At 43.0% G+C, this 16,312-nt stretch overlaps 8 non-coding genes across 8 annotated transcripts; all 8 read right to left on the minus strand.

Annotated features, from left to right (window-relative positions):
• Positions 1 to 1,288: 1,288 nt before the first annotated feature.
• LOC147734208 (signal recognition particle RNA) lies at positions 1,289 to 1,588 on the minus strand. Its single transcript, XR_015307991.1, has one exon.
• A 1,597-nt stretch (positions 1,589 to 3,185) lies between these two features.
• LOC147734209 (signal recognition particle RNA) lies at positions 3,186 to 3,485 on the minus strand. The gene has a single exon (XR_015307645.1).
• Positions 3,486 to 5,082: 1,597 nt separating this feature from the next.
• Positions 5,083 to 5,382, minus strand: LOC147734210 (signal recognition particle RNA). Its single transcript, XR_015308050.1, has one exon.
• A 1,598-nt stretch (positions 5,383 to 6,980) lies between these two features.
• LOC147734211 (signal recognition particle RNA) lies at positions 6,981 to 7,280 on the minus strand. The gene has a single exon (XR_015308058.1).
• Positions 7,281 to 8,878: 1,598 nt separating this feature from the next.
• On the minus strand, positions 8,879 to 9,178 carry LOC147734212 (signal recognition particle RNA). The gene has a single exon (XR_015308219.1).
• Positions 9,179 to 10,775: 1,597 nt separating this feature from the next.
• On the minus strand, positions 10,776 to 11,075 carry LOC147734213 (signal recognition particle RNA). Its single transcript, XR_015308086.1, has one exon.
• Positions 11,076 to 12,672: 1,597 nt separating this feature from the next.
• Positions 12,673 to 12,972, minus strand: LOC147734214 (signal recognition particle RNA). The gene has a single exon (XR_015307826.1).
• Positions 12,973 to 14,570: 1,598 nt separating this feature from the next.
• Positions 14,571 to 14,870, minus strand: LOC147734215 (signal recognition particle RNA). Its single transcript, XR_015307961.1, has one exon.
• Positions 14,871 to 16,312: the final 1,442 nt, after the last annotated feature.

The following is a 16,312-nucleotide window of genomic DNA, read 5'->3' on the forward strand; positions in this document are numbered from 1 at the left end:
TAGGTAGAGGGAGAGAGGAGAAAGAAAGTGAGGGAGAAGAGCCAACTTAGGGCTGAGTTTCTCATTATCTGCCAGTGACTCCCTCTAGAACCTTACATGCACAATTCAGGCTCTCCTGTAGCCATCCATCCCTTCTTGTTATGCCGAGCCAGCCAATGTTGAGAAAAGCAGCAAGGGTCACAATGATGGAAGACATCTGCCACATTGGAAGTTATAAAGTGGTATGGAGTGGGAGGGCTAGAAGAGTTATTATAAAGAATGAATATGCGTCATTCTGTTCTCTAGCCTCAACAGCTTCAAGAGAGTAACTCTTGCTGGCCAAGAAGACCAATGTCAGTTCAGCTTGAGCAGGTGAAGCTTGCCTGATTCTGCAAAAGGATGAGATTACGCTTTTGGGTTAGAAGTGGTTGCGGGCTACTGCATACTAAGAAACCGTTTATTGAGGTCCGGTTGGATTACTCGATCTTCTCCCACCTCAAAATCAGCTGCTAATTCAGTGTTCTATACCAATGAGCTATTTTTGTCCTCCCTGCCCCTTCCAGCGAATGGGTCCCCCTGACTAACAAAAGTGATTCAAACAGATTTGTATACCTTTTCATAGGAGACTTCATGACGTATTTTATACTGTGCCAATGCAAGGTAGATTGAGTAATGATCTGGACAGCCCCATACTGGAGAACTGCAGCGCCTGTCAACCTGATCCCTTCTGCTGGTATTGTTAAACAACATCACGATTTAAAAGTATTAAACCGCAAGAGTTGGCTGGAGTAAGGCCGAAGGCTCCAATGTTTGGGAGTTGCACAGTTCTCAGTCTTTTCATGTTTCTCTCAAAGAGCGAAGGGCCCTCTTATTTCTCCTTCTCATTCATATATGGAATTGAATGAGGGCTAATCAAAAAATTAATTAGAGCTGGACGTAGGAATGCAGCAGAAGACCCAGCAAACGCATTTCAAAGTTGCTCTTCTAAGGATACCTTTGTACTTGACAGATCAATTTAATCCTACAGGTGCTCTAAAATGAAGAATGCATTTCAGTCATCCTTGCAGAAAATCACACAGCCATCTATTCTAGGCTGCACAGAGTTTTCCGTCCTCTCCACCTGCTAGCTTGTTGTTGCAATATGTTGCAATTCTGGAGAATTGTCTGCTATGCTAGAATGCCCGGCCCAGTTCAATTGTTCATTGTACTTCCTGCAAAAATATCAAAAGAAAAACAAAGATTTGGTTTTGGAAAAATAATTCATTACCATCTTGTAAAAATCAAAACGTTCACATTTGAGTCAAAAAAAGAGAGGCTAGGTCTCACTATTTTGCTCAAGCTGTGTTACACCTACTGCTATCAGGTGCTGTCCTGCTACCGATGGGCATGGAAGCTTTGGCCTGCTCTGTTTCCAGCCTGGGTCGGTGCACCTCTCATTACACAACCTGAAATTCTAGAGCTCCCTCTAGAACACCATATTGATACCCAACTTAGCATGGACACCTGATCAACACAGCTGAGTGCAGCCCAGAACCCCTGAGCTCAAGCAATCCACAAGCCTCAGCCTCCCAAGTAGCTAGGACAACAGGCACACGCCACCATGCCCGGCAATTACTGCACATGTCCTAATGATGAAATGCATTGCTTAAGTAAGGATAATGATAAAGTACGGTGTAATGAATTGATGGTATGCCAACCGTATTTCAAGAAAATCTATTTCACTATCCTTCAAAGAAAGGAAAATAATGTCTTATCAAGAAGCAGTGTGAATATGGGAAGGGCCTTTAAAAAGATGTGGAGTGTCCTAAAGGAAAAGAAGAGGGTTGAACTGATTTAAGGGAGAGAGGAAGTAGGGTCAGAAAGTTTGTGAAGGGGATGTGAATACAATATAGATACTAGTATTTAGTGAGTGAGAGATAGGTAGAGGGAGAGAGGAGAAAGAAAGTGAGGGAGAAGAGCCAACTTAGGGCTGAGTTTCTCATTATCTGCCAGTGACTCCCTGTAGAACCTTACAGGCACAATTCAGGCTCTCCTGTAGCCATCCATCCCTTCTTGTTATGCCGAGCCAGCCAATGTTGAGAAAAGCAGCAAGGGTCACAATGATGGAAGACATCTGCCACATTGGAAGTTATAAAGTGGTATGGAGTGGGAGGGCTAGAATAGTTATTATAAAGAATGAATATGCGTCATTCTGTTCTCTAGCCTCAACAGCTTCAAGAGAGTAACTCTTGCTGGCCAAGAAGACCAATGTCAGTTCAGCTTGAGCAGGTGAAAGCTTGCCTGATTCTGCAAAAGGATGAGATTACGCTTTTGGGTTAGAAGTGGTTGCGGGCTACTGCATACTAAGAAACCGTTTATTGAGGTCCGGTTGGATTACTCGATCTTATCCCACCTCAAAATCAGCTGCTAATTCAGTGTTCTATACCAATGAGCTATTTTTGTCCTCCCTGCCCCTTCCAGCGAATGGATCCCCCTGACTAACAAAAGTGATTCAAACAGATTTGTATACCTTTTCATAGGAGACTTCATGACGTATTTTATACTGTGCCAATGCAAGGTAGATTGAGTAATGATCTGGACAGCCCCATACTGGAGAACTGCAGCGCCTGTCAACCTGATCCCTTCTGCTGGTATTGTTAAACAACATCAAGATTTAAAAGTATTAAACCGCAAGAGTTGGCTGGAGTAAGGCCGAAGGCTCCAATGTTTGGGAGTTGCACAGTTCTCAGTCTTTTCATGTTTCTCTCAAAGAGCGAAGGGCCCTCTTATTTCTCCTTCTCATTCATATATGGAATTGAATGAGGGCTAATCAAAAAATGAATTAGAGCTGGACGTAGGAATGCAGCAGAAGACCCAGCAAACGCATTTCAAAGTTGCTCTTCTAAGGATACCTTTGTACTTGACAGATCAATTTAATCCTACAGGTGCTCTAAAATGAAGAATGCATTTCAGTCATCCTTTCAGAAAATCACACAGCCATCTATTCTAGGCTGCACAGAGTTTTCCGTCCTCTCCACCTGCTAGCTTGTTGTTGCAATATGTCGCAATTCTGGAGAATTGTCTGCTATGCTAGAATGCCCGGCCCAGTTCAAATGTTCATTGTACTTCCTGCAAAAATATCAAAAGAAAAACAAAGATTTGGTTTTGGAAAAATAATTCATTACCATCTTGTAAAAATCAAAACGTTCACATTTGAGTCAAAAAAAGAGAGGCTAGGTCTCATTATTTTGCTCGGGCTGTGTTACACCTACTGCTCTCAGGTGATGTCCTGCTACCGATGGTCATGGAAGCTTTGGCCTGCTCTGTTTCCAGCCTGGGTCGGTGCACCTCTCATTACACAACCTGAAATTCTAGAGCTCCCTCTAGAACACCATATTGATACCCAACGTAGCATGGACACCTGATCAACACAGCTGAGTGCAGCCCAGAACCCCTGAGCTCAAGCAATCCACAAGCCTCAGCCTCCCAAGTAGCTAGGACAACAGGCACACGCCACCATGCCCGGCAAACACTGCACATGTCCTAATGATGAAATGCATTGCTTAAGTAAGGATAATGATAAAGTACGGTGTAATGAATTGATGGTATGCCAACCGTATTTCAAGAAAATCTATTTCACTATCCTTCAAAGAAAGGAAAATAATGTCTTATCAAGAAGCAGTGTGAATATGGGAAGGGCCTTTAAAAAAGATGTGGAGTTTCCTAAAGGAAAAGAAGAGGGTTGAACTGATTTAAGGGAGAGAGGAAGTAGGGTCAGAAAGTTTGTGAAGGGGATGTGAATACAATATAGATACTAGTATTTAGTGAGTGAGAGATAGGTAGAGGGAGAGAGGAGAAAGAAAGTGAGGGAGAAGAGCCAACTTAGGGCTGAGTTTCTCATTATCTGCCAGTGACTCCCTGTAGAACCTTACATGCACAATTCAGGCTCTCCTGTAGCCATCCATCCCTTCTTGTTATGCCGAGCCAGCCAATGTTGAGAAAAGCAGCAAGGGTCACAATGATGGAAGACATCTGCCACATTGGAAGTTATAAAGTGGTATGGAGTGGGAGGGCTAGAAGAGTTATTATAAAGAATGAATATGCGTCATTCTGTTCTCTAGCCTCAACAGCTTCAAGAGAGTAACTCTTGCTGGCCAAGAAGACCAATGTCAGTTCAGCTTGAGCAGGTAAAAGCTTGCCTGATTCTACAAAAGGATGAGATTACGCTTTTGGGTTAGAAGTGGTTGCGGGCTACTGCATACTAAGAAACCGTTTATTGAGGTCCGGTTGGATTACTCGATCTTCTCCCACCTCAAAATCAGCTGCTAATTCAGTGTTCTATACCAATGAGCTATTTTTGTCCTCCCTGCCCCTTCCAGCGAATGGGTCCCCCTGACTAACAAAAGTGATTCAAACAGATTTGTATACCTTTTCATAGGAGACTTCATGACGTATTTTATACTGTGCCAATGCAAGGTAGATTGAGTAATGATCTGGACAGCCCCATACTGGAGAACTGCAGCGCCTGTCAACCTGATCCCTTCTGCTGGTATTGTTAAACAACATCAAGATTTAAAAGTATTAAACCGCAAGAGTTGGCTGGAGTAAGGCCGAAGGCTCCAATGTTTGGGAGTTGCACAGTTCTCAGTCTTTTCATGTTTCTCTCAAAGAGCGAAGGGCCCTCTTATTTCTCCTTCTCATTCATATATGGAATTGAATGAGGGCTAATCAAAACATGAATTAGAGCTGGACGTAGGAATGCAGCAGAAGACCCAGCAAATGCATTTCAAAGTTGCTCTTCTAAGGATACTTTTGTACTTGACAGATCAATGTAATCCTACAGGTGCTCTAAAATGAAGAATGCATTTCAGTCATCCATGCAGAAAATCACACAGCCATCTATTCTAGGCTGCACAGAGTTTTCAGTCCCCTCCACCTGCTAGATTGTTGTTGCAATATGTCGCAATTCTGGAGAATTGTCTGCTATGCTAGAATGCCCAGCCCAGTTCAAATGTTCATTGTACTTCCTGCAAAAATATCAAAAGAAAAACAAAGATTTGGTTTGGAAAAATAATTCATTACCATCTTGTAAAAATCAAAACGTTCACATTTGAGTCAAAAAAAGAGAGGCTAGGTCTCACTATTTTGCTCAAGCTGTGTTACACCTACTGCTTTCAGGTGCTGTCCTGCTACCGATGGGCATGGAAGCTTTGGCCTGCTCTGTTTCCAGCCTGGGTCGGTGCACCTCTCTTTACACAACCTGAAATTCTAGAGCTCCCTCTAGAACACCATATTGATACCCAATGTAGCATGGACACCTGATCAACACAGCTGAGTGCAGCCCAGAACCCCTGAGCTCAAGCAATCCACAAGCCTCAGCCTCCCAAGTAGCTAGGACAACAGGCACACGCCACCATGCCCGGCAAACACAGCACATGTCCTAATGATGAAATGCATTGCTTAAGTAAGGATAATGATAAAGAACGGTGTAATGAATTGATGGTATGCCAACCGTATTTCAAGAAAATCTATTTCACTATCCTTCAAAGAAAGGAAAATAATGTCTTATCAAGAAGCAGTGTGAATATGGGAAGGGCCTTTAAAAAAGATGTGGAGTTTCCTAAAGGAAAAGAAGAGGGTTGAACTGATTAAAGGGAGAGAGGAAGTAGGGTCAGAAAGTTTGTGAAGGGGATGTGAATACAATATAGATACTAGTATTTAGTGAGTGAGAGATAGGTAGAGGGAGAGAGGAGAAAGAAAGTGAGAGAGAAGAGCCAACTTAGGGCTGAGTTTCTCATTATCTGCCAGTGACTCCCTGTAGAACCTTACAGGCACAATTCAGGCTCTCCTGTAGCCATCCATCCCTTCTTGTTATGCCGAGCCAGCCAATGTTGAGAAAAGCAGCAAGGGTCACAATGATGGAAGACATCTGCCACATTGGAAGTTATAAAGTGGTATGGAGTGGGAGGGCTAGAAGAGTTATTATAAAGAATGAATACGCGTCATTCTGTTCTCTAGCCTCAACAGCTTCAAGAGAGGAACTCTTGCTGGCCGAGAAGACCAATGTCAGTTCAGCTTGAGCAGGTGAAAGCTTGCCTGATTCTGCAAAAGGATGAGATTACGCTTTTGGGTTAGAAGTGGTTGCGGGCTACTGCATACTAAGAAACCGTTTATTGAGGTCCGGTTGGATTACTCGATCTTCTCCCACCTCAAAATCAGCTGCTAATTCAGTGTTCTATACCAATGAGCTATTTTTGTCCTCCCTGCCCCTTCCAGCGAATGGGTCCCCCTGACTAACAAAAGTGATTCAAACAGATTTGTATACCTTTTCATAGGAGACTTCATGACGTATTTTATACTGTGCCAATGCAAGGTAGATTGAGTAATGATCTGGACAGCCCCATACTGGAGAACTGCAGCGCCTGTCAACCTGATCCCTTCTGCTGGGATTGTTAAACAACATCAAGATTTAAAAGTATTAAACCGCAAGAGTTGGCTGGAGTAAGGCCGAAGGCTCCAATGTTTGGGAGTTACACAGTTCTCAGTCTTTTCATGTTTCTCTCAAAGAGCGAAGGGCCCTCTTATTTCTCCTTCTCATTCATATATGGAATTGAATGAGAGCTAATCAAAACATGAATTAGAGCTGGAAGTAGGAATGCAGCAGAAGACCCAGCAAACGCATTTCAAAGTTGCTCTTCTAAGGATACTTTAGTACTTGACAGATCAATTTAATCCTACAGGTGCTCTAAATTGAAGAATGCATTTCAGTCATCCTTGCAGAAAATCACACAGCCATCTATTCTAGGCTGCACAGAGTTTTCAGTCCCCTCCACCTGCTAGATTGTTGTTGCAATATGTCGCAATTCTGGAGAATTGTCTGCTATGCTAGAATGCCCGGCCCAGTTCAAATGTTCATTGTACTTCCTGCAAAAATATCAAAAGAAAAACAAAGATTTGGTTTTGGACAAATAATTCATTACCATCTTGTAAAAATCAAAACGTTCACATTTGAGTCAAAAAAAGAGAGGCTAGGTCTCACTATTTTGCTCAAGCTGTGTTACACCTACTGCTCTCAGGTGCTGTCCTGCTACCGATGGGCATGGAAGCTTTGGCCTGCTCTGTTTCCAGCCTGGGTCGGTGCACCTCTCATTACACAACCTGAAATTCTAGAGCTCCCTCTAGAACATCATATTGATACCCAGCGTAGCATGGACACCTGATCAACACAGCTAAGTGCAGCCCAGAACCCCTGAGCTCAAGCAAACCACAAGCCTCAGACTCCCAAGTAGCTAGGACAACAGGCACACACCACCATGCCCGGCAAACACAGCACATGTCCTAATGATGAAATGCATTGCTTAAGTAAGGATAATGATAAAGTACGGTGTAATGAATTGATGGTATGCCAACCGTATTTCAAGAAAATCTATTTCACTATCCTTCAAAGAAAGGAAAATAATGTCTTATCAAGAAGCAGTGTGAATATGGGAAGGGCCTTTAAAAAAGATGTGGAGTTTCCTAAAGGAAAAGAAGAGGGTTGAACTGATTTAAGGGAGAGAGGAAGTAGGGTCAGAAAGTTTGTGAAGGGGATGTGAATACAATATAGATACTAGTATTTAGAGAGTCAGAGATAGGTAGAGGGAGAGAGGAGAAAGAAAGTGAGAGAGAAGAGCCAACTTAGGGCTGAGTTTCTCATTATCTGCCAGTGACTCCCTGTAGAACCTTACAGGCACAATTCAGGCTCTCCTGTAGCCATCCATCCCTTCTTGTTATGCCGAGCCAGCCAATGTTGAGAAAAGTAGCAAGGGTCACAATGATGGAAGACATCTGCAACATTGGAAGTTATAAAGTGGTATGGAGTGGGAGGGCTAGAAGAGTTATTATAAAGAATGAATACGCGTCATTCTGTTCTCTAGCCTCAACAGCTTCAAGAGAGGAACTCTTGCTGGCCGAGAAGACCAATGTCAGTTCAGCTTGAGCAGGTGAAAGCTTGCCTGATTCTGCAGAAGGATGAGATCACGCTTTTGGGTTAGAAGTGGTTGCGGGCTACTGCATACTAAGAAACCTTTTTTTGAGGTCCGGTTGGATTACTCGATCTTCTCCCACCTCAAAATCAGCTGCTAATTCAGTGTTCTATACCAATGAGCTATTTTTGTCCTCCCTGCCCCTTCCAGCGAATGGGTCCCCCTGACTAACAAAAGTGATTCAAACAGATTTGTATACCTTTTCATAGGAGACTTCATGACGTATTTTATACTGTGCCAGTGCAAGGTAGATTGAGTAATGATCTGGACAGCCCCATACTGGAGAACTGCAGCGCCTGTCAACCTGATCCCTTCTGCTGGGATTGTTAAACAACATCAAGATTTAAAAGTATTAAACCGCAAGAGTTGGCTGGAGTAAGGCCGAAGGCTCCAATGTTTGGGAGTTGCACAGTTCTCAGTCTTTTCATGTTTCTCTCAAAGAGCGAAGGGCCCTCTAATTTCTCCTTCTCATTCATATATGGAATTGAATGAGGGCTAATCAAAAAATGAATTAGAGCTGGACGTAGGAATGCAGCAGAAGACCCAGCAAACGCATTTCAAAGTTGCTCTTCTAAGGATACTTTTGTACTTGACAGATCAATTTAATCCTACAGGTGCTCTAAAATGAAGAATGCATTTCAGTCATCCTTGCAGAAAATCACACAGCCATCTATTCTAGGCTGCACAGAGTTTTCCGTCCTCTCCACCTGCTAGCTTGTTGTTGCAATATGTTGCAATTCTGGAGAATTGTCTGCTATGCTAGAATGCCCGGCCCAGTTCAAATGTTCATTGTACTTCCTGCAAAAATATCAAAAGAAAAACAAAGATTTGGTTTTGGAAAAATAATTCATTACCATCTTGTAAAAATCAAAACGTTCACATTTAAGTCAAAAAAAGAGAGGCTAGGTCTCATTATTTTGCTCAAGCTGTGTTACACCTACTGCTCTCATGTGCTGTCCTGCTACCGATGGGCATGGAAGCTTTGGCCTGCTCTGTTTCCAGCCTGGGTCGGTGCACCTCTCATTACACAACCTGAAATTCTAGAGCTCCCTCTAGAACACCATATTGATACCCAGCGTAGCATGGACACCTGATCAACACAGCTGAGTGCAGCCCAGAACCCCTGAGCTCAAGCAATCCACAAGCCTCAGCCTCCCAAGTAGCTAGGACAACAGGCACACGCCACCATGCCCGGCAAACACAGCACATGTCCTAATGATGAAATGCATTGCTTAAGTAAGGATAATGATAAAGTACGGTGTAATGAATTGATGGTATGCCAACCGTATTTCAAGAAAATCTATTTCACTATCCTTCAAAGAAAGGAAAATAATGTCTTATCAAGAAGCAGTGTGAATATGGGAAGGGCCTTTAAAAAGATGTGGAGTTTCCTAAAGGAAAAGAAGAGGGTTGAACTGATTTAAGGGAGAGAGGAAGTAGGGTCAGAAAGTTTGTGAAGGGGATGTGAAAACAATATAGATACTAGTATTTAGTGAGTGAGAGATAGGTAGAGGGAGAGAGGAGATAGAAAGTGAGGGAGAAGAGCCAACTTAGGGCTGAGTTTCTCATTATCTGCCAGTGACTCCCTGTAGAACCTTACAGGCACAATTCAGGCTCTCCTGTAGCCATCCATCCCTTCTTGTTATGCCGAGCCAGCCAATGTTGAGAAAAGCAGCAAGGGTCACAATGATGGAAGACATCTGCCACATTGGAAGTTATAAAGTGGTATGGAGTGGGAGGGCTAGAAGAGTTATTATAAAGAATGAATACGCGTCATTCTGTTCTCTAGCCTCAACAGCTTCAAGAGAGGAACTCTTGCTGGCCGAGAAGACCAATGTCAGTTCAGCTTGAGCAGGTGAAAGCTTGCCTGATTCTGCAAAAGGATGAGATTACGCTTTTGGGTTAGAAGTGGTTGCGGGCTACTGCATACTAAGAAACCGTTTATTGAGGTCCGGTTGGAATACTCGATCTTCTCCCACCTCAAAATCAGCTGCTAATTCAGTGTTCTATACCAATGAGCTATTTTTGTCCTCCCTGCCCCTTCCAGCGAATGGGTCCCCCTGACTAACAAAAGTGATTCAAACAGATTTGTATACCTTTTCATAGGAGACTTCATGACGTATTTTATACTGTGCCAATGCAAGGTAGATTGAGTAATGATCTGGACAGCCCCATACTGGAGAACTGCAGCGCCTGTCAACCTGATCCCTTCTGCTGGTATTGTTAAACAACATCAAGGTTTAAAAGTATTAAACCGCAAGAGTTGGCTGGAGTAAGGCCGAAGGCTCCAATGTTTGGGAGTTGCACAGTTCTCAGTCTTTTCATGTTTCTCTCAAAGAGCGAAGGGCCCTCTTATTTCTCCTTCTCATTCATATATGGAATTGAATGAGGGCTAATCAAAAAATGAATTAGAGCTCGACGTAGGAATGCAGCAGAAGACCCAGCAAACGCATTTCAAAGTTGCTCTTCTAAGGATACTTTTGTACTTGACAGATCAATTTAATCCTACAGGTGCTCTAAAATGAAGAATGCATTTCAGTCATCCTTGCAGAAAATCACACAGCCATCTATTCTAGGCTGCACAGAGTTTTCCATCCTCTCCACCTGCTAGCTTGTTGTTGCAATATGTCGCAATTCTGGAGAATTGTCTGCTATGCTAGAATGCCCGGCCCAGTTCAATTGTTCATTGTACTTCCTGCAAAAATATCAAAAGAAAAACAAAGATTTGGTTTTGGAAAAATAATTCATTACCATCTTGTAAAAATCAAAACGTTCACATTTAAGTCAAAAAAAGAGAGGCTAGGTCTCATTATTTTGCTCAAGCTGTGTTACACCTACTGCTCTCAGGTGCTGTCCTGCTACCGATGGGCATGGAAGCTTTGGCCTGCTCTGTTTCCAGCCTGGGTCGGTGCACCTCTCATTACACAACCTGAAATTCTAGAGCTCCCTCTAGAACACCATATTGATACCCAACGTAGCATGGACCCCTGATCAACACAGCTGAGTGCAGCCCAGAACCCCTGAGCTCAAGCAATCCACAAGCCTCAGCCTCCCAAGTAGCTAGGACAACAGGCACACGCCACCATGCCCGGCAAACACAGCACATGTCCTAATGATGAAATGCATTGCTTAAGTAAGGATAATGATAAAGTACGGTGTAATGAATTGATGGTATGCCAACCGTATTTCAAGAAAATCTATTTCACTATCCTTCAAAGAAAGGAAAATAATGTCTTATCAAGAAGCAGTGTGAATATGGGAAGGGCCTTTAAAAAGATGTGGAGTTTCCTAAAGGAAAAGAAGAGGGTTGAACTGATTTAAGGGAGAGAGGAAGTAGGGTCAGAAAGTTTGTGAAGGGGATGTGAAAACAATATAGATACTAGTATTTAGTGAGTGAGAGATAGGTAGAGGGAGAGAGGAGATAGAAAGTGAGGGAGAAGAGCCAACTTAGGGCTGAGTTTCTCATTATCTGCCAGTGACTCCCTGTAGAACCTTACAGGCACAATTCAGGCTCTCCTGTAGCCATCCATCCCTTCTTGTTATGCCGAGCCAGCCAATGTTGAGAAAAGCAGCAAGGGTCACAATGATGGAAGACATCTGCCACATTGGAAGTTATAAAGTGGTATGGAGTGGGAGGGCTAGAAGAGTTATTATAAAGAATGAATATGCGTCATTCTGTTCTCTAGCCTCAACAGCTTCAAGAGAGTAACACTTGCTGGCCAAGAAGACCAATGCCAGTTCAGCTTGAGCAGGTGAAAGCTTGCCTGATTCTGCAAAAGGATGAGATTACGCTTTTGGGTTAGAAGTGGTTGCGGGCTACTGCATACTAAGAAACCGTTTTTTGAGGTCCGGTTGGATTACTCGATCTTCTCCCACCTCAAAATCAGCTGCTAATTCAGTGTTCTATACCAATGAGCTATTTTTGTCCTCCCTGCCCCTTCCAGCGAATGGGTCCCCCTGACTAACAAAAGTGATTCAAACAGATTTGTATACCTTTTCATAGGAGACTTCATGACGTATTTTATACTGTGCCAATGCAAGGTAGATTGAGTAATGATCTGGACAGCCCCATACTGGAGAACTGCAGCGCCTGTCAACCTGATCCCTTCTGCTGGGATTGTTAAACAACATCAAGATTTAAAAGTATTAAACCGCAAGAGTTGGCTGGAGTAAGGCCGAAGGCTCCAATGTTTGGGAGTTGCACAGTTCTCAGTCTTTTCATGTTTCTCTCAAAGAGCGAAGGGCCCTCTTATTTCTCCTTCTCATTCATATATGGAATTGAATGAGGGCTAATCAAAAAATGAATTAGAGCTCGACAAAGGAATGCAGCAGAAGACCCAGCAAACGCATTTCAAAGTTGCTCTTCTAAGGATACTTTTGTACTTGACAGATCAATTTAATCCTACAGGTGCTCTAAAATGAAGAATGCATTTCAGTCATCCTTGCAGAAAATCACACAGCCATCTATTCTAGGCTTCACAGAGTTTTCCATCCTCTCCACCTGCTAGGTTGTTGTTGCAATATGTCGCAATTCTGGAGAATTGTCTGCTATGCTAGAATGCCCGGCCCAGTTCAATTGTTCATTGTACTTCCTGCAAAAATATCAAAAGAAAAACAAAGATTTGGTTTTGGAAAAATAATTCATTACCATCTTGTAAAAATCAAAACGTTCACATTTGAGTCAAAAAAAGAGAGGCTAGGTCTCACTATTTTGCTCAAGCTGTGTTACACCTACTGCTCTCAGGTGCTGTCCTGCTACCGATGGGCATGGAAGCTTTGGCCTGCTCTGTTTCCAGCCTGGGTCGGTGCACCTCTCATTACACAACCTGAAATTCTAGAGCTCCCTCTAGAACACCATATTGATACCCAACGTAGCATGGACACCTGATCAACACAGCTGAGTGCAGCCCAGAACCCCTGAGCTCAAGCAATCCACAAGCCTCAGCCTCCCAAGTAGCTAGGACAACAGGCACACGCCACCATGCCCGGCAAACACAGCACATGTCCTAATGATGAAATGCATTGCTTAAGTAAGGATAATGATAAAGTACGGTGTAATGAATTGATGGTATGCCAACCGTATTTCAAGAAAATCTATTTCACTATCCTTCAAAGAAAGGAAAATAATGTCTTATCAAGAAGCAGTGTGAATATGGGAAGGGCCTTTAAAAAGATGTGGAGTGTCCTAAAGGAAAAGAAGAGGGTCGAACTGATTTAAGGGAGAGAGGAAGTAGGGTCAGAAAGTTTGTGAAGGGGATGTGAATACAATATAGATACTAGTATTTAGTGAGTGAGAGATAGGTAGAGGGAGAGAGGAGAAAGAAAGTGAGGGAGAAGAGCCAACTTAGGGCTGAGTTTCTCATTATCTGCCAGTGACTCCCTGTAGAACCTTACAGGCACAATTCAGGCTCTCCTGTAGCCATCCATCCCTTCTTGTTATGCCGAGCCAGCCAATGTTGAGAAAAGCAGCAAGGGTCACAATGATGGAAGACATCTGCCACATTGGAAGTTATAAAGTGGTATGGAGTGGGAGGGCTAGAAGAGTTATTATAAAGAATGAATATGCGTCATTCTGTTCTCTAGCCTCAACAGCTTCAAGAGAGTAACTCTTGCTGGCCAAGAAGACCAATGTCAGTTCAGCTTGAGCAGGTGAAAGCTTGCCTGATTCTGCAAAAGGATGAGATTACGCTTTTGGGTTAGAAGTGGTTGCGGGCTACTGCATACTAAGAAACCGTTTATTGAGGTCCGGTTGGATTACTCGATCTTCTCCCACCTCAAAATCAGCTGCTAATTCAGTGTTCTATACCAATGAGCTATTTTTGTCCTCCCTGCCCCTTCCAGCGAATGGATCCCCCTGACTAACAAAAGTGATTCAAACAGATGTGTATACCTTTTCATAGGAGACTTCATGACGTATTTTATACTGTGCCAATGCAAGGTAGATTGAGTAATGATCTGGACAACCCCATACTAGAGAACTGCAGCGCCTGTCAACCTTATCCCTTCTGCTGGTATTGTTAAACAACATCAAGATTTAAAAGTATTAAACCGCAAGAGTTGGCTGGAGTAAGGCCGAAGGCTCCAATGTTTGGGAGTTGCACAGTTCTCAGTCTTTTCATGTTTCTCTCAAAGAGCGAAGGGCCCTCTTATTTCTCCTTCTCATTCATATATGGAATTGAATGAGGGCTAATCAAAAAATGAATTAGAGCTGGACATAGGAATGCAGCAGAAGACCCAGCAAACGCATTTCAAAGTTGCTCTTCTAAGGATACCTTTGTACTTGACAGATCAATTTAATCCTACAGGTGCTCTAAAATGAAGAATGCATTTCAGTCATCCTTGCAGAAAATCACACAGCCATCTATTCTAGGCTGCACAGAGTTTTCCGTCCTCTCCACCTGCTAGCTTGTTGTTGCAATATGTCGCAATTCTGGAGAATTGTCTGCTATGCTAGAATGCCCGGCCCAGTTCAAATGTTCATTGTACTTCCTGCAAAAATATCAAAAGAAAAACAAAGATTTGGTTTTGGAAAAATAATTCATTACCATCTTGTAAAAAATCAAAACGTTCACATTTGAGTCAAAAAAAGAGAGTCTAGGTCTCACTATTTTGCTCAAGCTGTGTTACACCTACTGCTCTCAGGTGCTGTCCTGCTACCGATGGGCATGGAAGCTTTGGCCTGCTCTGTTTCCAGCCTGGGTCGGTGCACCTCTCATTACACAACCTGAAATTCTAGAGCTCCCTCTAGAACACCATATTGATACCCAACGTAGCATGGACACCTGATCAACACAGCTGAGTGCAGCCCAGAACCCCTGAGCTCAAGCAATCCACAAGCCTCAGCCTCCCAAGTAGCTAGGACAACAGGCACACGCCACCATGCCCGGCAAACACAGCACATGTCCTAATGATGAAATGCATTGCTTAAGTAAGGATAATGATAAAGTACGGTGTAATGAATTGATGGTATGCCAACCGTATTTCAAGAAAATCTATTTCACTATCCTTCAAAGAAAGGAAAATAATGTCTTATCAAGAAGCAGTGTGAATATGGGAAGGGCCTTTAAAAAAGATGTGGAGTTTCCTAAAGGAAAAGAAGAGGGTTGAATTGATTTAAGGGAGAGAGGAAGTAGGGTCAGAAAGTTTGTGAAGTGGATGTGAATACAATATAGATACTAGTATTTAGTGAGTGAGAGATAGGTAGAGGGAGAGAGGAGAAAGAAAGTGAGGGAGAAGAGCCAACTTAGGGCTGAGTTTCTCATTATCTGCCAGTGACTCCCTGTAGAACCTTACATGCACAATTCAGGCTCTCCTGTAGCCATCCATCCCTTCTTGTTATGCCGAGCCAGCCAATGTTGAGAAAAGCAGCAAGGGTCACAATGATGGAAGACATCTGCCACATTGGAAGTTATAAAGTGGTATGGAGTGGGAGGGCTAGAAGAGTTATTATAAAGAATGAATATGCGTCATTCTGTTCTCTAGCCTCAACAGCTTCAAGAGAGTAACTCTTGCTGGCCAAGAAGACCAATGTCAGTTCAGCTTGAGCAGGTGAAAGCTTGCCTGATTCTGCAAAAGGATGAGATTACGCTTTTGGGTTAGAAGTGGTTGCGGGCTACTGCATACTAAGAAACCGTTTATTGAGGTCCGGTTGGATTACTCGATCTTCTCCCACCTCAAAATCAGCTGCTAATTCAGTGTTCTATACCAATGAGCTATTTTTGTCCTCCCTGCCCCTTCCAGCGAATGGGTCCCCCTGACTAACAAAAGTGATTCAAACAGATTTGTATACCTTTTCATAGGAGACTTCATGACGTATTTTATACTGTGCCAATGCAAGGTAGATTGAGTAATGATCTGGACAGCCCCATACTGGAGAACTGCAGCGCCTGTCAACCTGATCCCTTCTGCTGGTATTGTTAAACAACATCACGATTTAAAAGTATTAAACCGCAAGAGTTGGCTGGAGTAAGGGCGAAGGCTCCAATGTTTGGGAGTTGCACAGTTCTCAGTCTTTTCATGTTTCTCTCAAAGAGCGAAGGGCCCTCTTATTTCTCCTTCTCATTCATATATGGAATTGAATGAGGGCTAATCAAAAAATGAATTAGAGCTGGACGTAGGAATGCAGCAGAAGACCCAGCAAATGCATTTCAAAGTTGCTCTTCTAAGGATACTTTTGTACTTGACAGATCAATTTAATCCTACAGGTGCTCTAAAATGAAGAATGCATTTCAGTCATTCTTGCAGAAAATCACACAGCCATCTATTCTAGGCTGCACAGAGTTTTCCGTCCTCTCCATCTGCTAGCTTGTTGTTGCAATATGTTGCAATTC

Source organism: Lissotriton vulgaris, chromosome 1_2 (assembly GCF_964263255.1).
Source record: "Lissotriton vulgaris chromosome 1_2, aLisVul1.2, whole genome shotgun sequence".
NCBI classification, from domain to species: Eukaryota; Metazoa; Chordata; class Amphibia; order Caudata; family Salamandridae; genus Lissotriton; species Lissotriton vulgaris.